Source organism: Pinus tabuliformis, chromosome 3_2, assembly GCF_031772625.1.
Source record: "Pinus tabuliformis cultivar Carrire ecotype Pingquan chromosome 3_2, CPIR1, whole genome shotgun sequence".
NCBI classification, from domain to species: domain Eukaryota; kingdom Viridiplantae; phylum Streptophyta; class Pinopsida; order Pinales; family Pinaceae; genus Pinus; species Pinus tabuliformis.
Window position 1 is genome coordinate 571,259,129 of NC_142302.1, and position 21,201 is coordinate 571,280,329.

At 41.8% G+C, this 21,201-nt stretch overlaps 2 pseudogenes; both read left to right on the top strand.

Moving 5' to 3' along the window:
• The first annotated feature begins 2,983 nt into the window (after positions 1–2,983).
• Positions 2,984–14,515, top strand: LOC149181800 (protein kinase PINOID 2-like; annotated as a pseudogene).
• Positions 14,516–15,285: 770 nt separating this feature from the next.
• Positions 15,286–19,889, top strand: LOC149181801 (protein kinase PINOID 2-like; annotated as a pseudogene).
• The last annotated feature ends 1,312 nt before the right edge of the window (positions 19,890–21,201 follow it).

Below are 21,201 nucleotides of genomic sequence, written 5' to 3' on the forward strand. Positions count from 1 at the left end.
AGTTCTCCCAAGGAGACCTCCTTTGTCAATTCCTAGCCTTCTTCTTGCTCAACAAACCTTGGGAATAGTTGAGTTGTCCTCATGATTTCAGCCAAGGTGGCATTTGGGGGTGACTTATAGATGTTCCTGAAGTGGGTAGTGGCCATAGCTACCAGACGGGGGAAGGTGTTCACTGGTTCTCATTGTTCCTCTATTAGCTGCCAAATAGTATTTATAGCTTTGCACCCATTCGCAAATTTGTGATAGAAATTGGTATTGTCATCCCCTTCCTTAAACCAAATGGCTCTGCTTCTCAATCTCCAGCTCTCCTCTCTATCCTTAAGAATTTGGTTTCTCTTAGCCAAAAGAGAGGTTATCTGCTCTTTGTGTTTTGGGGAAGAGGAGATCCCCTCATAGTCATTCTCATACTCCTTAAGGCTTCTTCAGTCAGTTTGAGTGTATGGTCTTCCTGCGTTCTCTCCTTATGAGCCCATTGTTTGGTGAGGCTTTTTAGTTTTTTTGGGTTTTTTGCAAATCCTTCCGATATAGTCCTTTCTACTGCAGGGGGATGAGTCCTCCAGTAATTAGTTACTAGATGGATATATTCAGCATCTTTAAGCCATGCAGTAGTAAATTTGAAAGGACCTTTTGGCTTGTTTATACCCTCTCCGATTTACAAATAGATCCGCCTATGGTCCGATATTCCACCTGAGCCCACCCACTATCTATATCCCTGCCCCAAGTTTAGCATTTGCTCCTTAATGAGGAACCTATCTAGTCTTCTAGAGAGACTGTCCTCCCCTGGTCTGTTGTTTCTCCAAGTAGGCATGATTTTTTGGGAGGGGATATTTATGAGATTATGATCCTCCAGATTGGTCTCAAAAAAACCTGAGAGGTTATCTCTTTGTGCATTGTGTCCCCATGACTCTGCAAAACCAATGGAGAAATTTTAAATCCCCCCCAGAATGAACTTGTCCTTTTGAAGGATGTGTAAGTCTAAGAGTCTGCTCCAATATCCTTCCCTGTTGTCACAAGGGCCATATATGTTGATAATCCTAAGCTCAGTATCGAGCTCTAAGGAGTAAATGTCAACTCCTAGGTGGCCCAAGCTCCCCCAAGTATTACAAATTCTGATAGAGTGATTGTTTACACCCAACGCGAGACCCCCAAACAACCTTGATACATCTAGGGTGTAAAATGTCCATCCAGTTAGCCAAGATTCGAGGAGGTGGATAATGACACAACCCTGGCCTAGGGTTTCTTGAAGAAATAGAATATCAAAGGGTTCTGCTGAGAGCAATCTCCTCATGGCTAGTTTTTTGTCAAGGCTAGCCAACCCTCTACAATTGAAGGAGAGAAATTTCATGGAGGAGGGAGCTCTTGGGTATTCACTGCTCTAAGTACCCAGTCGATGGAGTGTTGCTTACCCACAAAAATCTCTTCCCCAGCTTGTAGCTTAGCTTTGGATAGAGAGGAGGGTCTGCCTCTAGTCATCTTTAGGGGAAGGGGAGAGGTGATTAGGCAGATACCCAGGGTGTTAGGGTCTTGAGAGTGAATCTGGGCTCGGGTGGGGTATCTGAAGGATGCAGGGTTGGAATGGGGGGGGGGGCATGTATAAGGGAAATGGGAGGAGGTTCATCAGGAAAGGATGGTTGAGTGCAGGAGATGGTGGGGGAGGAGGGTTTGATAGGGAAATCCATAGCTATGGGAGGGTTGAAGGTGTGAGCAAGGGACTATACTGAATAGAACTGAACAGAACTAGTATCAATGCAGTGCAGAGAAACATTAGAGTAAACAGAGGAGGAGTTTGTATTCGACATACCCGTAGAGAAAGCAGCCTCAGCAGCCGCCCTTGCTCTGGTTAGAGGAGGAGAGGGTGCGCCGATGGGTGCCTTTCCCCGCTTCTTTCTGGTCACCTTAGTAGGCACAGGTAATGCTTCTAAATGTGCCAAATTTGCTACCTCTTCCACCACTGGAGGGCTACCCTGAGCTTGTGAGTTTTTCTGCAGTGTTTCCATCCCCTTAGCTCCCTCCCTCACCTTCTTGTTTAGAGGACAATCTTTGTACAGGTGTCCCACTTTGTGGCAACGTCTGCAGTGGAAAGGGACACCTTCATAGTCTAGGGTTTGTTTTCAAGAGAAGGTTTTCCACTGTAAGGTGATATGCTCCTGAAGACCGCCCCAAGTATCCAGATGAACGAGTATCCTGGCATATGCCATCATGCCCGAAGCCAGATATGATCTATCATGTTCGAGATAGGTTCCCAGAGTGTTGCCAATGCGCCAGAATATATCCTCTGACCAGAATTGAAGGGGTAGTCCAGGTAGCCGAACCCATATAGGCCCGACTCCTATCTATTCTTTTTCCAGATCAAAAAGAGGGTTCCAACACCGGAGAAGAATTGGAGCATGCTCGAAATGCCAGAAGGACGACATGACCCAATTTGTGTGCTCAGCTCTAGCAAAGCGTAGAGCAAACTAGCCTCTAACAAAGGTTTGTATAGTTGGGAGGTCCGCTAGGTGCTGCCCCCATACCTCAGAGGTCCACAGCTTAAGCCTAGCTACTGTGTAGCTACGGCCGCGAATTATTCCAACCAATACTCAGTCCGTTGTGTCCATGGTGTCGCCCCACTGAATATCCTCCTTGAGTCTGAGAATCACGTCTTTGCCTCTAGCTTTGAAGCACTTCCTTTTTTTCCCCAGCCGTGTTGGCTCTTTAGGGGCATCCGAATTATCCACCAACTGGTTAGGGTTTGTATAAGGGTTATCAGGGCGGGGATCTTCGGCCACTGGAATTGGTTTCAAAAAAGGGGGTACCGCCACGTAACAACCCAATGGTGGCACCTTAGGTACAATAACTTGTGGTTTTCCCTGGGTTAGGATGAGGTGTCTCAGGGGGTTTCTTGAAGATTCAGCAGGGTGAGATGAGAGGGGGGTTTGTGAGCTAGTAGCCTCAAGGTTTGGGTGGAGGTAGGCTGATACAAAAGTTGCAGCAGAGGGTGACTATGGCGGTGAGAGAGGAAATGGCTAGATCGGAGGAGGCTCTGAGAATGTCACTGTGGAGCAGGAAGGTCCCGAGATAAAAGGTAGACCCGCAATGGTAGCAATAGGTCGCAGCAGAAGGGAAGGATTTCATCCGCGGCAGAGCGAGTGGTTTGCCAAATATTGACATTCTCCAACGATTCCTTTGAATACTCTACTAGGTCAAGCTCCATCCCTATGCCAAGATGTTCTCTGCCAACTGCCTCCTAAACCATCGTAACCATCGCTGCGGTGAGGGTATTGAAATTTGGTGGGTATGCAATAATCGAGGAGGAGGGCGGTAAGCTACGCTGTTACTGAGGGCCTCGAGGGGATATGGGTACTAGGAACCACCGTAGTTGATGCAGTCAAAGGGAAACAAACGACGACAGCTAGAGGTAGGTAGGGTGGGTAGGGTGCAGTCGTGGCAATCCGCTGTAGAAAAACCCTAACCCTTTTCAAACAGTCTTCGTGGCTCCGTCGCCAAGGTCAGTGGTCACCACCAGTAATATTCACAGTCACCAAGTGCTAGATTGATTGTTTGAGTGATTGGGAACATTAATTGTTTTCTCATTAACCTAAATTAAATTGTAAATGACAATTTACCTATTTACCTTAATTTAAAAAAAGCAAAAACAAAAACATATATATACTTCATTTCCATTACAATTTAATGGACCATCCATCAGGGCCCTGCGCCCTACAAGGAGGGATCAGTTAGGCTCAAGCACTTCAGGCTAGCGAAGAGGAGGGATCGGTTGGGCTCAATCACTTCAAGCTAGTGAAGAGGGTGGGAAGTGGGGATTGGCTAGTAGGTTGATTCAAGTTTGTATGCCCTCAAGGTGGTGGATAAGGAAGCCATGTTTCACATGAATAAGTTTCACAGGGCTGAGGTGGAGAAACAGATCCTCTCCACGTTGGACCACCCCTTCCTATACTCTATGCACATTTTGAGGCTTCACATTATTCATGCCTTGTCATGGAGTATTGTGCAGGTGGAGACCTGCATTCTCCTAGGCTGCGCCAACATGGAAGGTGTTTCAATCTCAGATCTGCAAGGTTGGTATACGTCTCTTGTATGTATTGACTTCACCCGTTGTGTTTTGTGTTGTTGGTTGGTATTGTAGAGTATTGGTGAGTGAGCATGTGTCTTTGTTGGGCATTCCCCTCCTCTGAAAGTTTTAGTGTGTGATACAACAGTGAGATACACATATTTTTTAAGGTGGGGTGGGGTTGTATTAGCTTCTAATCCATAAAATCATTTCTTTCTGGTTTTCTTATCTTTTGTTTGCTTGTCTTGTGTGTGTGGAGACTAGTCTGCCATTGTTATTCAGTTCCCTGAAAAAATGTTTATTGGATATGGCTTGATTCAAGGGCTCTGACTGAATGAGAAATTTTATGTTGATAAAATGGATTCAAGTCTCTCTATATTTTATGTGGCTATGTTGATTTTGCCTTGGTCTAATTACACATTGAAGTTATTCATCACCTTGTACATATTCAAGCCTCCTTCACTTGTAGTTCAGTGTACCACCCTGTGATAAAAATTGATATTAAATTAGCTAAATAGCTCTCCAGGTGAGATACCTAAAGAGTGCCAAAGCACTACACACACAATACACCATTCTACAATCAGGAGAACAACTTAGTTCATATCCCTAGATAATGGGATCCCAATCTTATCTAAAGAAACAAACACCTAAACAATAATCTAAGTTTAGCTTTCTCCATTAATTCCAACACCCCCGCTTAATGGAGAAATGGTACTGAACAATAACATATGCATGTTGGTCTCAATCTCAGCGAGGCTTACAATTAAAACATGAAACGAATTGGTAACAAAGTTTTCATTTTAGTCTTCTTGCATCAGAGCCCATACCTGTTTATCTTCAATCGAGGCTTCATCTTTGCTTTCCTCGCCATGAGGTAGTTGATCTAAATTTGAAACTACTTGAAATTTGTTTGCAAGGTATTCAATTCAGAATTAAACATGTTTAAAAGATTTCCATGTCTTGCAGAAAGAAAACACATGAAATTTTCAGCTGTTCATGACCCATTTAAGCATAACAGAGTTATTTCCTTTTACTGTTGAACACATTAAAATGGATTTGTTCTGCAAAATAAATCAACCACAAATGAAAAATAAGATGATAAAGCAGTTCACCCCCTCCAGGGCTATGTCTACTGGGTCCAAATCTCCCAACTGGGCTTGTCCTTGTTTTTATTAAATGCTCAAATTGAAAATACAGATAAATAGAAGCATCTACAGGTGAAATAGATGGCAAAAATGGATTCCGAACACTTGAATCCTTTAGTATTGACTATTGGATCACCTCCAATGGATACCTGCAACCCTATACAGTCTTCACAAAATTGGGCCCTAGTGGCTCCTAGAACTTTGACGGCTCCAAAACCTCTGAAAATGACCTTAGATGGCTGTAAGACCTACACCAATGGCTTTAGAAGGTCAAAAATACCCAAAATCAAAAAAAAATTCGTCCAAAACCGACTTTCCTAGCCAAAGTTGTGGCCATTTAAAGTTTCTCCAGTTTTCCCCTAGAAAAACTCCAGCTAACTTTAGTTAATTCCAGATAGCTCCACCAATTATGGCGGGTTCGCCAAATTTGGCGCTCCTGCCAAAATTCAGCCAACTTAACTGCAGTTACATTTAACGTTTGGTGGTTTCCTCGGATTTCGTGCCAGGCGGAATATTCCTTTTTTAATTTTTTTTTGAAAAAATAAAATTTCTAATGTTATGGACAAATTCTTCTTTTTGCCATAACTTCTTCATACGGCGACCGTTTTTCGAACCATTTATGGTGCCGGAATCGGGAAAACGAGCACTTTCCAGTCATTCAACTTTGAACCAGTTCTAAGCACTTTAAATTTTGAGCATTTTACAACACTTAGGACATGAGCACCTGATCACGCCTCCCCATTGGGAAGCTTTTGGACCCCAAAAGCCTTCAACTACTTGTTAAAGAGGTGAGGGTACAACTCCCTCACTCTGTCCACCTCCATCCACTTTGCCTTGTTCGGTTTGCTGCCTTTGAAACCAACCCGAGCATAATCTACATTGACCCTCCTTGAAGAGTGTGTCCTTCTGTCAAGGATTGTATCTTCTTTCAGCTCATCTAAGAATTCTAGCGAGAAATCTTCTATAGATGGCAGTTGAACAGCATTTTCATGATCAGCAATCAAAGGAGGTTCATACAAACGTAAGTTCTCCACATTGACAACAGAATACATTTGCATGTAGGAAGACAAATCTAATTGAAAAGCATTATTTCCAACCTTCTTGAGGATTTTGAATGGACCATAACGAATAGGCTTCAGCTTTTTACCTTCTCCTTGCATCCTTTCCTTACTAATGTACAGCCATACCTCATCTCCTTCTTGAAACTTGTGATCGACTCTATGCTTGTCATGTCTTTCCTTGTACTTGCCTTGACTCTTCTCAAGTTGTTCTTGAATTTGCTGATGTATTTGCTGAATCCTTTCAATGAATGAACGAGCTTTGTCAATGTCACTATGTCCCTCAATGGCAACATCTTTCTCAAGAATGAAATCAAGAGGTGATTTTGGCAAATAACCAAAACAAGCTTCAAACGGTGAGGTGTTTGTGGAAGAGTGCTTGGCACGATTGTAAGCATGTTGTATGTAGTGCTTGGGATGCTTGCTGCAATAACCTCTCAAGAGGTGCACAATGGTTATGTTCACAACTTTGGTTTGTCCATCTGTTTGCGGATGGAAAGCAGTACTTTTTTTCAACTTTGTGTCCATCATCTCCCATAGGTTGGACCAAAAATTCCCCACAAATCTGGAATCCATGTCACTAATAATGGAAGTAGGCAAACCAAAGTGAATCCATACATGATGAAAAAATAATTCAGCAGTTTGTTCAGCAGTTATAGTTTTCTTACAAGGCATAAGTATACACATTTTGCTGAAACGATCAACTACTACATATAAATAATCATGTTGCTTTCGAGATTTTGGCAAACCTGCTACAAAATCCATAGAGATGCTCTCCCATGGTCTAGAAGGTACCGGCAAAGGAGTATATAAACCAAGCTTCCTGTTGCTAGGCTTGCTTGTAGCACATAATGAATAACCTCTTATGAACCTTGAAACAAAATCTACCATGCGAGGCCAATAGCAATACCTCTGTAGATGTGCAACTGTTTTGCTCACACCAAAATGGCCAGAAATAAGAGAAGAATGGGCTTCTCTTATGACATTTATCCTTTCCCCCTGTGGTATACACAACTTTCCAAAATGAAACAGAAAATTGTTATTCATGTGATAGTCATTTTCCTCTACATGATTTCCTTTACTCAAGTTAGCATACACATCTTTAAAGTCATCATCAGATGCATATTGTTCTATGTAACTATCATGTACAATGGAAGCATTCTTAAGTAAAGTAACAACACCAATAATAGGCCTTGAAAGCATATCAGCAACCTTATTCAAAGTACCTCTCTTATACCTTATTACCAAATGGAATTGTTGCAAGAAGCCCATCCATCTGAAGTGTCGTGACTGTTGTAACTTGTTTTGTGATTGCAAGTACTGTAAGGGCTGATGGTCGGTATGTATAACAGTTTCTTTGCCCATCAAATAGTGTTTCCACTTTTTGACGCTTTGTACCAACGCATACAACTCCTTATCATATGTAGGATAATTTACAACAGCACCATTAAAAGTTTCAGAATGAAAAGAAATAGACTTACCATGTTGTAGAAGAACTGCATCCATAGCATAATCACTAGCATCAGTTTGTATCTCAAATGGCTGTCTCAAATCCAGTAATGCAAGGACTGGAGCTGAACTAATATTCTCTTTCAAAGATTCGAAATCTTTTTGCTGCTTGCCTCCCCATTGGAAAGCATGCTTCACACTTGTCACTGCATGCATAGGAGCTGCTATAGAAGAGAAGTTAGAGATAAACTTCCTCCAATATTGAGCTGCACCCAAAAAACTTCTTACCTCTGTTATGGATTTTGGAGTAGGCCACTTCACAATAGCCTCACTCTTAGCAGGATCAATTCTCAAAGCACCTCCTCCTACTATGTGTCCCAAATAAACCAAAGAAGTCTTTCCAAATTCACACTTTGACATTTTAAGAAATAACTGATTCTTCTTCAAAACATCAAGTACTTTCCTAACATGCATGACATGATCTTCTCTAGACTTGCTGAAAATTAAGATGTCATCTAAGTAGACAATAACGAAATCATCAAGAAAAGGACGCAAGACATCATCCATTACCCGTATGAAAGTTGCAGGTGCATTGCACAAACCAAACGGAATCACAAGCCACTCAAAGAGTCATTGTTTGGTTTTAAAGGTTGTCTTCCAAATGTCACTTTCTTCAATTCTTACTTGATGATATCCACTGCGCAAGTCTAGCTTAGTGAAATATCGAGCGTCTTTCAGCTGATCTGGCAAATCATCTATCCTTGGGAGTGGGTAACGATTCTTTACCGTTATCTTGTTCAAGGCCCTGAAATCAACACACATATGCCAAGTGCCATCTTTCTTTGGAATCAATACAATCGGTGACCCACATGGCGAAGTACTTGGCCTTATGAAACCCTTGTCCAACAAGTCCTTGATTTGCTTCTTTATTTCAGCATTCTCCCTAATAGACATGCGGTACATGCCTATGTTTGGAAGAGGACAATCTGGATGCAAATGAATTTCATGTTGAATCTCCCTTTTAGGAGGCAAACCTGTTGGCTCCTGAAACATCTCATGATATGCATCAACTACATCATACAGATCTGATTTAAGTTTTGGATCACAATTGTCAAATGACTCATGATTCACATCAACCTTGGGCTTAATCATAAGAAGAACAAAATTCTTACTTGAATTGACCAGCCTTTTTACCTGTCCTGCATTCACCATCGCTATATTTGTCTTCTTGCGATGAGCTCTAACAATGAACTCCTTGCCATCTTTGAACAGATGATATTTGTTTTCATGGCGATGAAAGATAGCTTTCCTGTCAAACAAGTAAGAACTTCCCAAAACAATTCCTGCTATATCAAAAGGTACCACATCAAGTTCAACTGTGTCAATAAAATGTGCAGTAATTGCAAAGCGCAATGTGCACTTTCTTGAAACTTGTAAATTTGCATCCTTGCAAATCCATCCAAGTGGATATGGCTTCGAATGTGGAACGGTCTCAAGTTTAAGCTGCTTGACCAAGTCCTCTGATATAAGGTTTGCTTGTGACCCACTATCAAAAAGTGTGTCAATTTTAGTATGTTTTGAAATCACCCTCACATGAAACAGTTCAATTCTTTCTTCCTCATTAGGAGCTTGTACATGGCAGTTTGAGGTACTAGTGCTGGCTTGAGTTTCAATTTCTTTTCCCTTCAAGTTTTTCAAACCCATGGCTGCAATTTTGGTTTCATCACCTGAATCTTCCCCTAAATCTTGTGTTGTAGATGTAGTAGCAACAATTTTTTGTTTCCCTTTGGATTTGTTAAATTGAGGTCTTTTTTCAGGATATAATTTCCAACAGTTTTTCTCCTCATGACCTGGTTTAGAACATTGTTTACAGATCACTTTCTCACTTTCATGTTTGACAGATGCATTCTTTTTGCCCTTTCCCTTGGAGGTTTTCTCTTTGTTTTTCCGCTTGGGGGGCTTGTTTCTACCCTCTTCAAATGTGTTTTTTCCCCTTGCCTCTAAATGGGTAGCTTGGACACAAACCTCGTCCAGGCTAGTAGGGTTAAACATCAAGATGGTGTGTCTAAGGTAGCTATGCAAGCCACCAATGCAAATCTACCCCTAACAAGAGAGCTCTTCTCCTGAATTCTTGGGTGTAGTCTTGGACACTCTGACCCTTAAGTTGTCTGAAATTTTGCCAATTCATAATGGCTTTTTTCATGTGAGCAAGAGGATAAAACTGTTTTTTAATGGCTAACAAAAATTCAGGCCATGTTAAGTTAACCTTACCAAATTTCTTGATCTCCTCTTTAGTCTTGGCCTCCCACCAGACCAGTGCTGCTCCATCCATTCTCAAAGAAGCCAACTGAATCTTTGTGGCATCATCATGCATATTTTGGATCCTCAAGTAAACTTCCAACTGCCTAATCCAGTTGTCAAGCTTTTCTGCATTCACTTCACCATTAAACATAGGTAATTCGAATTTTACATCAAGCTTCAAAAAAAGACTTTTTCTAGAGGATCTATGCTTATGAATGGAAGAAGACGAGGATGAAGAGGAAGAAGGTGAAGATGGGGGTGGTGGATCACCATTTCCTCCATGTCCTTTCTTGGAATGATCATCATCCTTCTTACCTCCTGAAGAGCTCTCTCCTTCATGTGGATGTTTGGACCCTTCTCCAACCAATTTCTCATTTCTTTCTTGGTACAATATCCTCACCATTTCAGTGAGGTCCAAGAAAGCCTTTCTGAAGACTCTTTCTTCTTCTCTTGGATCTGTCTCTGTAGGAATTTCTCATTCATGTTCAGACATCCTTGAAGCTTCTGCTGAGACTCTTGAGGGTGAAATTGAAGGTGGAGGTGATGGCTCTATGGCCTTCCTTGACTGAGGATTCTCTCGTTCTCTAGTCAACTGCCCTTCCCCTCTTTTGAGTTTCAACCTAGTAGGCATCAATACTTTGCAAGACAGTTAGAAAATCTTTGCACAAAAACCCTGAGCTCTGATACCTACTTGATCTGAATTTGAAACTACTTGAAATTTGTTTGCAAGGTATTCAATTCAGAATTAAACATGTTTAAAAGATTTCCATGTCTTGCAGAAAGAAAACACATGAAATTTTCAGCTGTTCATGACCCATTTAAGCATAGCAGAGTTATTTCTTTTTACTGTTGAACACATTAAAATGGATTTGTTCTACAAAATAAATCAACCACAAATGCAAAAGAAGTTGATAAAGCAGTTCACCCCCTCCAGGGCTACGTCTACTGGGTCCAAAGCTCCCAACCGGGCTTGTCCTTGTTTTTATTAAATGCTCAAATTGAAAATACAGCTAAATAAAAGCATCTACATGTGAAATAGATGGAAAAAATGGATTCAGAACACTTGAATCCTTCAGGATTGACTATTGGATCACCTCCAATGGATACCTGCAACCCTATACAGTCTTCACAAAACTGGGCCCTAGTGGCCCCTAGAACTTTCACGGCTCCAAAACCTCTGCAAATGACCTCAGATGGCTGTAAGACCTGCACCAATGGCTTTATAAGGTCGAAAATATCCAAAATAAAAAAAGAAAATCGTCCAAAACCGACTTTCCTAGCCAAAGTTATGGCCATTTAAAGTTTCTTCAATTTTCCCCTCAAAAAACTCTAACTAACTTTAGTTAACTCCAGATAGCTCCGCCAATTATGGTGGGTCCGCCAAATTTGGCTCTCCTGCCAAAATTCCGCCAACTTAACTGCAATTAAATTTAATGTTTGGTGGTTGCCTCGGATTTCGTGCCAGGCGGAATATTCATTTTTTAATTTTTTTTTGAAAAATTAAAATTTCTAATGTTATAGACAAATTCTTCTTTTTGCCATAACTTCGTCATACGACGACCGTTTTTCGAACCGTTTGCAGCGCCGGAATCGGGAAGACGAGCACTTTCCAGTCATTCAACTTTGAACCAGTTCTAAGCACTTTAAATTTTGAGCATTTTACAACACTTAGGACATGAGCACCTGATCAGTAGTGATATCTCTTCACCTCATTTCTTCCCAAGTGATGGAAAGCTTTAATTCTAATTCTCACTCTTCTCAAAATTATGAGAGCCTCGATAGGAGAATTTTCTCTCTCACTATTTATGGCGTCAACCATCTGAAAATCAGCTATGATGTCTTCATCATTCATCGATGTAACGTCTGCACATACATAAATATTAATGAGATCATTACACTTTAAATATAAATTTTCTCCAGTGTTGTCTTCTTCTGCCACGTCTTTGCAATCAGCGTCTTGTGGCTTGTTCCATTGATCTTCAACACTTTGATCCTCTTCACTTCCTTCTTGAAGATCAACTCGTAAATCTTGCACAACAAATTGTGCCTCTTGATTCTCATGGTCACTAACAAAACCACATTTTTTTCTAAAATTTCGTCTGACTTGAACATACTACCCATGCTAATTCCAAATGCTAATATGAAAAAATCATCATCTTCATAATAAAAAATATCTAAAAATATAGACAAACTGATAATTGGTGCGGTCAAACACCAGCGATTCCACAAACGCTGAGACTATCCCAACAGCCACACCACAGTCAAATTCCCACCAGCAAATATCTCCACAGCCTCTATGGCTCCAGAAACAGATCAGATAGCCTCCAATCAACTAGTTCCAATGTGGCCGCTCAGTGCCTTCCAGGCTTACAGATTTTTTTTTTGACATCATCCAGCTTTCAATTACCAGATTTTTGATGTTTAACCTGGAGCGCCATCGCAAGTTTTGATCCGTTGTTACCAGATCTGTTGATTAACCTTAACAGTCTCCTCTGCTCAGCCTCCCAGCAAACTCAGCCGACTTAGACTCTTTGCAAAGCTTGAGCCCACGCGCTGCGTTCCTCAGCCTTCTCCACGGCAGAGTCGTGGCGGCTTTTGCATCCCCAATCCTGGATTCAACACTCGACAGCAGAAAATGTCAGCCTTCAAGCAAGAGATCTCGGCTTCCTCCTCAACAGTCCAGGTGCCCTCCAGATCTAAAAGCAGAACACGGGTTCAGATCCTCTAAAGCATGCAGAAAATAGCAGGCCGCTAGCCACGGTAGCCACTCCACCACTGTGCGGAGATGGATCTCCAAGACGCAGACCACTGTGCCGCAATCTTCTCCGCCTCTTCCCGTGGTTATTGTAGCCGAATAAACCAATTTCTCCATAACTAAACATACAACAACTTAGATCTTTAAGCCTTCACACAAATTTTCACCGTTACGCCAAACAAATCCCTGATCTTTAACAGTTGCATATGCTTAACTAAAGAATCGTTCTTTGTAAAGAATTGACGCCAAACAATAATTCTTCATATAAAATAAAAATTCAAAGAATTGTTTCAGATTTAAGTCGTTAAGCTGTTCAATTCTTTAAATCTTGAGCAGCTTTGGATCTTGACATCCCCTGCAGGGATTAGAGAGCGATAGTAAGCAACAAAGATCGACTTTTACAAGTGGACTTCTCCTAAAAGAACGACAATAATAATGCTCAGCTCCAGCAAAGGTATGTACGCACATTCACCATGACTCGGCTCATTCACCTGGTCCAAATCTCCAACAGGTGTTGGCTCTTCCACAACGCCAACATATCCCAAACACATCTCCACATTGGCTAACCAAAGGTTGAATACAAGAAACAGTGAGGCAACGCTCAAACAGAGACGCTGCCCACACCGAGTCTGCTCTACAGACAGGTCGGCTCACCAGTCGGCAACCACACAACACACAGGCCTCTGACCTATGTTGATAGGCTTGGTTTATTTATTTTCTTTTTTCCCAAATAGTGTTTTTATTTCAAAACTTATGAGGTGTGTTTGCAATCTCCACTCTCTTGGATTTACAGATTAAGAATCAGAGACCCTTTTATTAAGTACCCTATTAAGGTAGAGTGAATTGTGTGTAGTGTTGTCTGTTTGAATCTTTGTGGATATTTGATTCGTAGCTCACGTTTAACAATTTTTCTGTTTTTTCCCTTTCAGATTCTACGCAGCAGAGGTTCTTCTAGCTCTAGAATATCTGCACATGTTGGGAATAATATACCGGAATTTGAAGCCAGAGAATGTTCTGGTGACGCAAGATGGCCATAGAATGCTTTCAGACTTTGACCTCTCATTCTCATGCCAAGTCACTCCGACATTGCAGAAAAGCTTCAGCAGACCTCCTTCCACAGCCGTAGAGCATAATAGGATACCATCATCGTCAAATTCTGGTGCTAGAAGAAATTGCATGTTCCCATTGCGGAATAAACGACAAAAAAAGTAGAAGAATCAAGTTTCGAGCGAGGGCAGGCCGGAATTAATAGTCGAGCCCACAGAGGCCCGGTCCGGATCTTTCGTGGGAACCCATGAATACGTGGCCCCGCACGACAACGCCGTGGACTGGTGGACTCTGTGAGTCTTCCTCTACGAGATGCTCTTCGGCCGGACTCCGTTCAAGGGCGCCGGAAAGGATTCCACGCTCACAAATATCATCACCCATTCGTTGAAATTCCCGGCCAATATGAGCAGTATAGGCCAGGCGGAGACATGAGGGGCCGAGGCCGAGCAATGGAAGGCCTCCGGGATCTGATAAAACAGCTTCTCGTAAAGACCCGAGGAGGCGGCTAGGGTCGGCCCAGAGAGCCGCCGATATCAAGAAACACCCATTTTTCAAGAACATCAACTGGGCGCTCATATGCTCTGTTCGGCCCCAGGAGTACAACAAAAACTCAGACGCACCAAATCTTCCCCTACCGATCACTGTAAAATTCAAAACTTGTCCAGAGCTGCCGAGGCACAAGCTGCTGACTTCGACTACTATTACTTGATCACCATCATCCAATTCAATCCAATCTGGTCATCTTTTTAAGGGTTCCAATGCGTTATTTTTCTGTTCGAAGTTGGGGTCCAGGCTTCTGTTCTCCGTTTTCCGCCATTGTATTATAGATTCATGTAATTATCAGAGCCGGCATGATATACAGTATAAAATATAAAACGGTGTTTGAGCGTGGGTTTTGCAGGTGTGATTCTTTCAACTTTTGGATTTTTGAGATTGAGGTGATGGGATATGCAAGCAGTAAACAAAAGATTTTGGGACTCTTAATAAAACAGACGATAGTACAATTAAAGAATTTCTCAAAATTATTCTAGATTGTAAAACCGATTCCAAAAGCCAAAACTCCATAAACCAGAATTATTTATAATACCATAAATCATACCCATATTATTACAATTTTTTCATTTATACCTTTAACCCTTATCCACAGTATTGTACTGAGACAAAATTTGCCATAGCTTGCCATTATGTCGTTACCAAGGATTTCCATCCGCATCATTTCTATGGAGCAGGAAGGTCCCGAGATCGAAGGTAGACCTGCAATGGTAGCCAACAGGTCGCACCAGAAGCAAAGGAGTTCATCCACGGTGGAGTGAGGGGTTTGCCAGATATTGACATTCTCCAACGAGTCCTTTGAATAGTCTACTAGGTCCAGCTCCATCCTTGTTCCAAGGTGTTCTCTGCCAGCTGCCTCCAGGACCATCGTAACCATCGTCGCGGTGAGGGTATTGGAATTCAGTGGGTATGTAGTAATCGGGGAGGATGGTAAGCTATGCTGTTACTGAGGGCCTCGAGGGGATACGGGTACCGAGAACCACCGCGGTTGATGCAGCCGGAGGGAAACGAACGACGACAGCTAGAGGTAGGTAGGGTGGGTAGGGTGCAGTCGTGGCAATCGGCTGCAGAAAAACCCTAACCCTTTTCAGACAGTCTCTGTGGCTCCATTGCCAAGGTCAGTGGTCACCACCAGTGATATTCACAGTCACCAAGTGCTAGATTGATTGTTTGAGTGATTGGGAACATTAATTGTTTTCTCATTAACCTAAATTAAATTGTAAATGACAATTTACCTATTTACCTTAATTTAAAAAAAAAAAAAAAAAAAACATATATATACATCATTTCCATTACAATTTAATGGACCATCCATCAGGGCCCTACGCCCTGCGAGGAGGGATCAATTGGGCTCAATCACTTCAGGCTAGTGAAGAGGAGGGATCGGTTGGGCTCAATCACTTTAGGCTAGTGAAGAGGGTGGGGAGTGGGGATTGGCTAGTAGGTTGATTCAAGTTTGTGTGCCCTCAAGGTGGTGGATAAGGAAGCCTTGTTTCACATGAATAAGTTTCACAGGGCTAAAGTGGAGAAACAGAACCTCTCCGCGTTGGACCACCCCTTCCTATCCTCTATGCACATTTTGAGGCTTCACATTATTCATGCCTTGTCATGGAGTACTGTGCAGGTGGAGACCTACATTCTCTTAGGCTGCGCCAGCATGGAAGGTGTTTCAGTCTCAAATCTGCAAGGTTGGTATACATCTCTTGTATGTATTGACTTCACCTGTTGTGTTTTGTGTTGCTGGTTGGTATTGTAGAGTATTGGTGAGTGAGTATGTGTCTTTGTTTGGCATTCCCCTCCTTTGAAAGTTCTAGTGTGTGATACAACAGTGAGATACACATATTTTTTAAGGTGGGGTGGGATTGTATTATCTTCTAATCCATAAAATCATTTCTTTCTAGTTTTCTTATCTTTTGTTTGCTTGTCTTGTGTGTGTGCAGACTGGTCTGCCATTGTTATTCAGTTCCCTAAAAAAACGTTTATTGGATATGGCTTGATTCAAGGGCTCTGATTGAATGAGAAATTTTATGTTGATAAAATGGATTCAAGTCTCTCTATATTTTATGTGTCTATGTTGATTTGGCCTTGGTCTAATTACACATTGAATTTATTCATCACCTTGTACATATTCAAGCCTCCTTCACCTGTAGTTCAGTGTACCACCCTGTGATAAAAATTGATATTAAATTAGCTAAATAGCTCTCCACATGAGATACCTAAAGAGTACCAAAGCACTGCACACACAATACACCATTCTACAATCAGGAGAACAACCTAGTTCATATAGGCTTTTTCTCAATCAAGGTGGTTTCAACCACTCCATAGATAATAGGATCCCAATCCTATCTAAAGAAACAAACACCTAAACAATAATCTAAGTTTAGCTTTCTCCATTAATTCCAACACTTCAGCTTAATGGAGAAAGGGTACTGAACAATAACATACGCCTGCTGGTCTCAGTCTCAGCTAGGCTTACAATTAAAACATGAAACGAATTGGTAACACAGTTTTCATTTTAGTCTTCTTGAAGCAGAGCCCATACTTGTTTATCTTCAGTCGAGGCTTCATCTTTGCTTTCCTCACCTTGAGGTAGTGATATCTCTTCACCTCATTTCTTCCCAAGTGATGGAAAGCTTAATTCTAATTCTCGCTCTTCTCAAAATTATGACAGGTTGAATAGGAGAATTTTCTCTCTCACTATTTCTGGTGTCAACTATGATGTCTTCATCATTCATCAATGTAACGTTTGCACATACAGAAATATTAATGAGATCATTACACTTTAAATATAAATTTTCTCCAGCTTTGTCTTCTTCTGCCACGTCTTTGAAAATCAGCTATGATGTCTTCATTATTCATCGATGTAACGTCTACACATACAGAAATATTAATGAGATCATTACACGTTAGTCTACACATACAGAAGTATTAATGAGATCATTACACTTTAAATATAAATTTTCTCTAGCTTTATCTTCTTCTACCACGTCTTTGCAATCAGCGTCTTGTGGCACGTCCCATCTTCAACACTTTGATCTTCTTCACTCCCTTCTTGAAGATCAACTTATGAATCTTGCACAACAAATTGTGCGTCTTGATTCTCATGATCACTAACAAAACCACAATTTTCTGAAATTTCTTTCTGACTTGAACCTACTACCCATGCTAATTACAAATGCCAACCTGACAAAATCATCATCATTAGAATAAAAATATCTAAAAATATAGACATGTCGATAATTGGTGCGTTCAAACACTAGCAATGCCACAAAGGCTCAGACTATCCCAGCGGCCACACCACAGTGAAAATTCCCACCAGCAAATATCTCCACAGCCTCTATGGCTCCAGAAACAGATCAGATAGTCTCTCCAATCAACTAGTTCCAATGTGGCCGCTCACGACCCTCCAGGCTTACAGATTTTTTTTTGACACCGTCCAGCGTTCAATTACAAGATTTTTTATGTTTAACCTAGAGCGCCATCGCAAGTTTTGATCCGCCGTTACCAGATCTGCTGATTAACCTTAACAGTCTCCCCTGCTCAGCGTCCCAGCAACCTCAGCCGACTTAGACTCTTTGCAAAGCTTGAGCCCACGCGCAACGTTCCTCAGCCTTCTCCACGGCAGAGTCGTGGCAGCTTTTGCATCCCCAATCTTGGATTCAACACTCGACAGCAGAAAATGTCAGCCTTCAAGCAAGAGATCTCGGCTTCCAGTCCGGGCGCCCTCCAGATCTAAAAGCAGAACACGGGTTCAGATCCTCTAAAGCATGCAGAAAATAGCAGGCCGCTAGCCACAGTAGCCACTCCACCACCGTGCGGAGATGGATCTCCAAGACGCAGACCACTGTGCCGCAATATTCTCCGCCTCTTCCCGTGGTTATTGCAGCCGAATAAACCAATTTCTCCACGACTAAACATACAACAACTTAGATCTTTAAGCCTTCACACAAATTTTCACCGTTACGCCAAACAAATCCCTGATCTTTAACAGTTGCATATGCTTAACTAAAGAATCGTTCTTTGTAAAGAATTGACGCCAAACAATAATTCTTCATATAAAATAAAAATTCAAAGAATTGTTTCAGATTTAAGTCGTTAAGCTGTTCAATTCTTTAAATCTTGAGCAGCTTTGGATCTTGACATCCCCTGCAGGGATTAGAGAGCGATAGTAAGCAACAAAGATCGACTTATACAAGTGGACTTCTCCTAAAAGAACGACAATAATAATGCTCGGCTCCAGCAAAGGTATGTACGCGCATTCACCATGACTCGGCTCATTCACCTGGTCCAAATCTCCAACAGGTGTTGGCTCTTCCACAACGCCAACAGATCCCAAACAGATCTCCACATTGGCTAACCAAAGGTTGAATACAGGAAACAGTGAGGCAACGCTCAAACAGAGACGCTGCCCACACCGAGTCTGCTCTACAGACAGGTCGGCTCACCAGTCGGCAACCACACAACACACAGGCCTCTGACCTATGTTGATAGGCTTGGTTTATTTTTATTTTTTTTTCCCAAATAGTGTTTTTATTTCAAAACTTATGAGGTGTGTTTGCAATTTCCACTCTCTTGGATTTACAGATTAAGCATCAGAGACCCTTTTATTAAGTACCCTATTAAGGTAGAGTGAATTGTGTGTAGTGTTGTCTGTTTGAATCTTTGTGGATATTTGATTCGTAGCTCACGTTTAACCATTTTTCTGTTTTTTCCCTTTCAGATTCTACGCAGCAGAGGTTCTTCTAGCTCTAGAATATCTGCACATGTTGGGAATAATATACCGGAATTTGAAGCCAGAGAATGTTCTGGTGAGGCAAGACGGCCATAGAATGCTTTCAGACTTTGACCTCTCATTCTCATGCCAAGTCACTCCGACATTGCAGAAAAGCTTCAGCAGACCTCCTTCCACGGCCGTAGAGCATAATAGGATACCATCATCGTCAAATTCTGGTGCTAGAAGAAATTGCCCGTTCCCATTACGGAAGAAACGACAAAAAAAGCAGGCGAGGGCAGGCCGGAATTAATAGTCGAGCCCACAGAGGCCCGGTCCGGATCTTTCGTGGGAACCCATGAATATGTGGCCCCGCACGACAAAGCCGTGGACTGGTGGACTCTGTGAGTCTTCCTCTACGAGATGCTCTTCGACCGGACTCCGTTCAAGGGCGCCGGAAAGGATTCCACGCTCACAAATATTATCACCCATCCGTTGAAATTCCCGGCCAATAGGAGCAGTACAGGCCAGGCGGAGACATGAGGGGCCGAGGCCGAGCAATGGAACGCCTCCGGGATCTGATAAAACAGCTTCTCGTAAAGACCCGAGGAGGCGGCTAGGGTCGGCCCAGAGAGCCGCCGATATCAAGAAACACCCATTTTCCAAGAACATCAACTGGGCGCTCATATGCTCTGTTCCGCCCCAGGAGTACAGCAAAAACTCAGACGCACCAAATCTTCCCCTGCCGATCACTGTAAAATTCAAAACTTGTCCAGAGCTGCCGAGGCACAAGCTGCTGACTTCGACTACTATTACTTGATCACCATCATCCAATTCAATCCAATCTGGTCGTCTTTTTTAAGGGTTCCAATGCGTTATTTTTCTGTTCGAAGTTGGGGTCCAGGGTTCTGTTCTCCGTTTTCCGCCATTGTATTATAGATTCATGTAATTATCAGAGCCGGCATCATATACACTATCAAATATAAAACGGTGTTTGAGCGTGGGTTTTGCAGGTGTGATTCTTTCAACTTTTGGATTTTTGAGATTGAGGTGATTTGGATAGCAGTTGTCTATAACGTGATTTTTTGAAAGTTTTTCAGGCGGGTTTTTCCGGTCTAAATCCTGCAGGAATTTATTGGAATCGCAAGTTTGATAGTTAGTTTCTGGACAATGAAAGCGTTCCATGGGTTTTCAAGGGTGCTGAATCCAAATATGCAGTTAAAAAACCATTTTAACTGCAAGAAATCAAGATTTAACATCAGTTTCTTCCGCCGGATTCCGTCACCGAAATCTCCAAAAAGTCGCATTATAGACAACTCCGATTAGATATGCTAGCGGTAAACAAAAGATTTTGGGACTCAATAAAACAGACGATACTACAATCGTAGAATTCAACAAAATTGGTATTCTATAATCTAAATTATTTATAATTTTTACAAATTTTATAATTTAAATTATTTATAATTTTTACAAATTTAAAATTATTCTGCATGGTAAAACCGATTCCAAAAGCCAAAATTCTAGAAACCAGGATTATTTATAATACCATAAATCATACCCATATTATTACAATTTTTTCATCTATACCTTTAATCCTTATCCACAATATTGTACCGAGACAAAATTTGCCATAGCTTGCCATTATGTCGTTACCAAGGATTTCCATCCGCATCATTTCTAAGAGACGAAAGCATACTAAGAAAATCGCCCTTCCCTCCTCCATTACACAACGCAGTTTCACGCTCCTTTTTCAGGCTCAGAATCTGTTTCTGAGAATCTATTTAACCAATCACAAGAAGGGCTACACTCAGCCTTTGGCTCAGGCTCGCAACAATCACAAGGAGGATCACATTCAGCGTTTGGCTCAGGCTCGCAACAGACACCTGCAACAACGGGAGGGATGAATCCATGGTTTTTTATTACTATTTTTTTAATGTTTTTCCCTTTGTATATTTTTTTTTAATTATATGGTGAATCCGTAACTGCTAGGCCTAATCTTTGGGAGACTTAGGATCAAACTTCATAGCTGCCACTATAACACCAAGAGCATAACCAACCACCTCCAAATAGGGTATACTAAGTTCCTATGATTTTAGCAAGAGCACTCACGGGAAAGGAGAATCCGCCCCTCT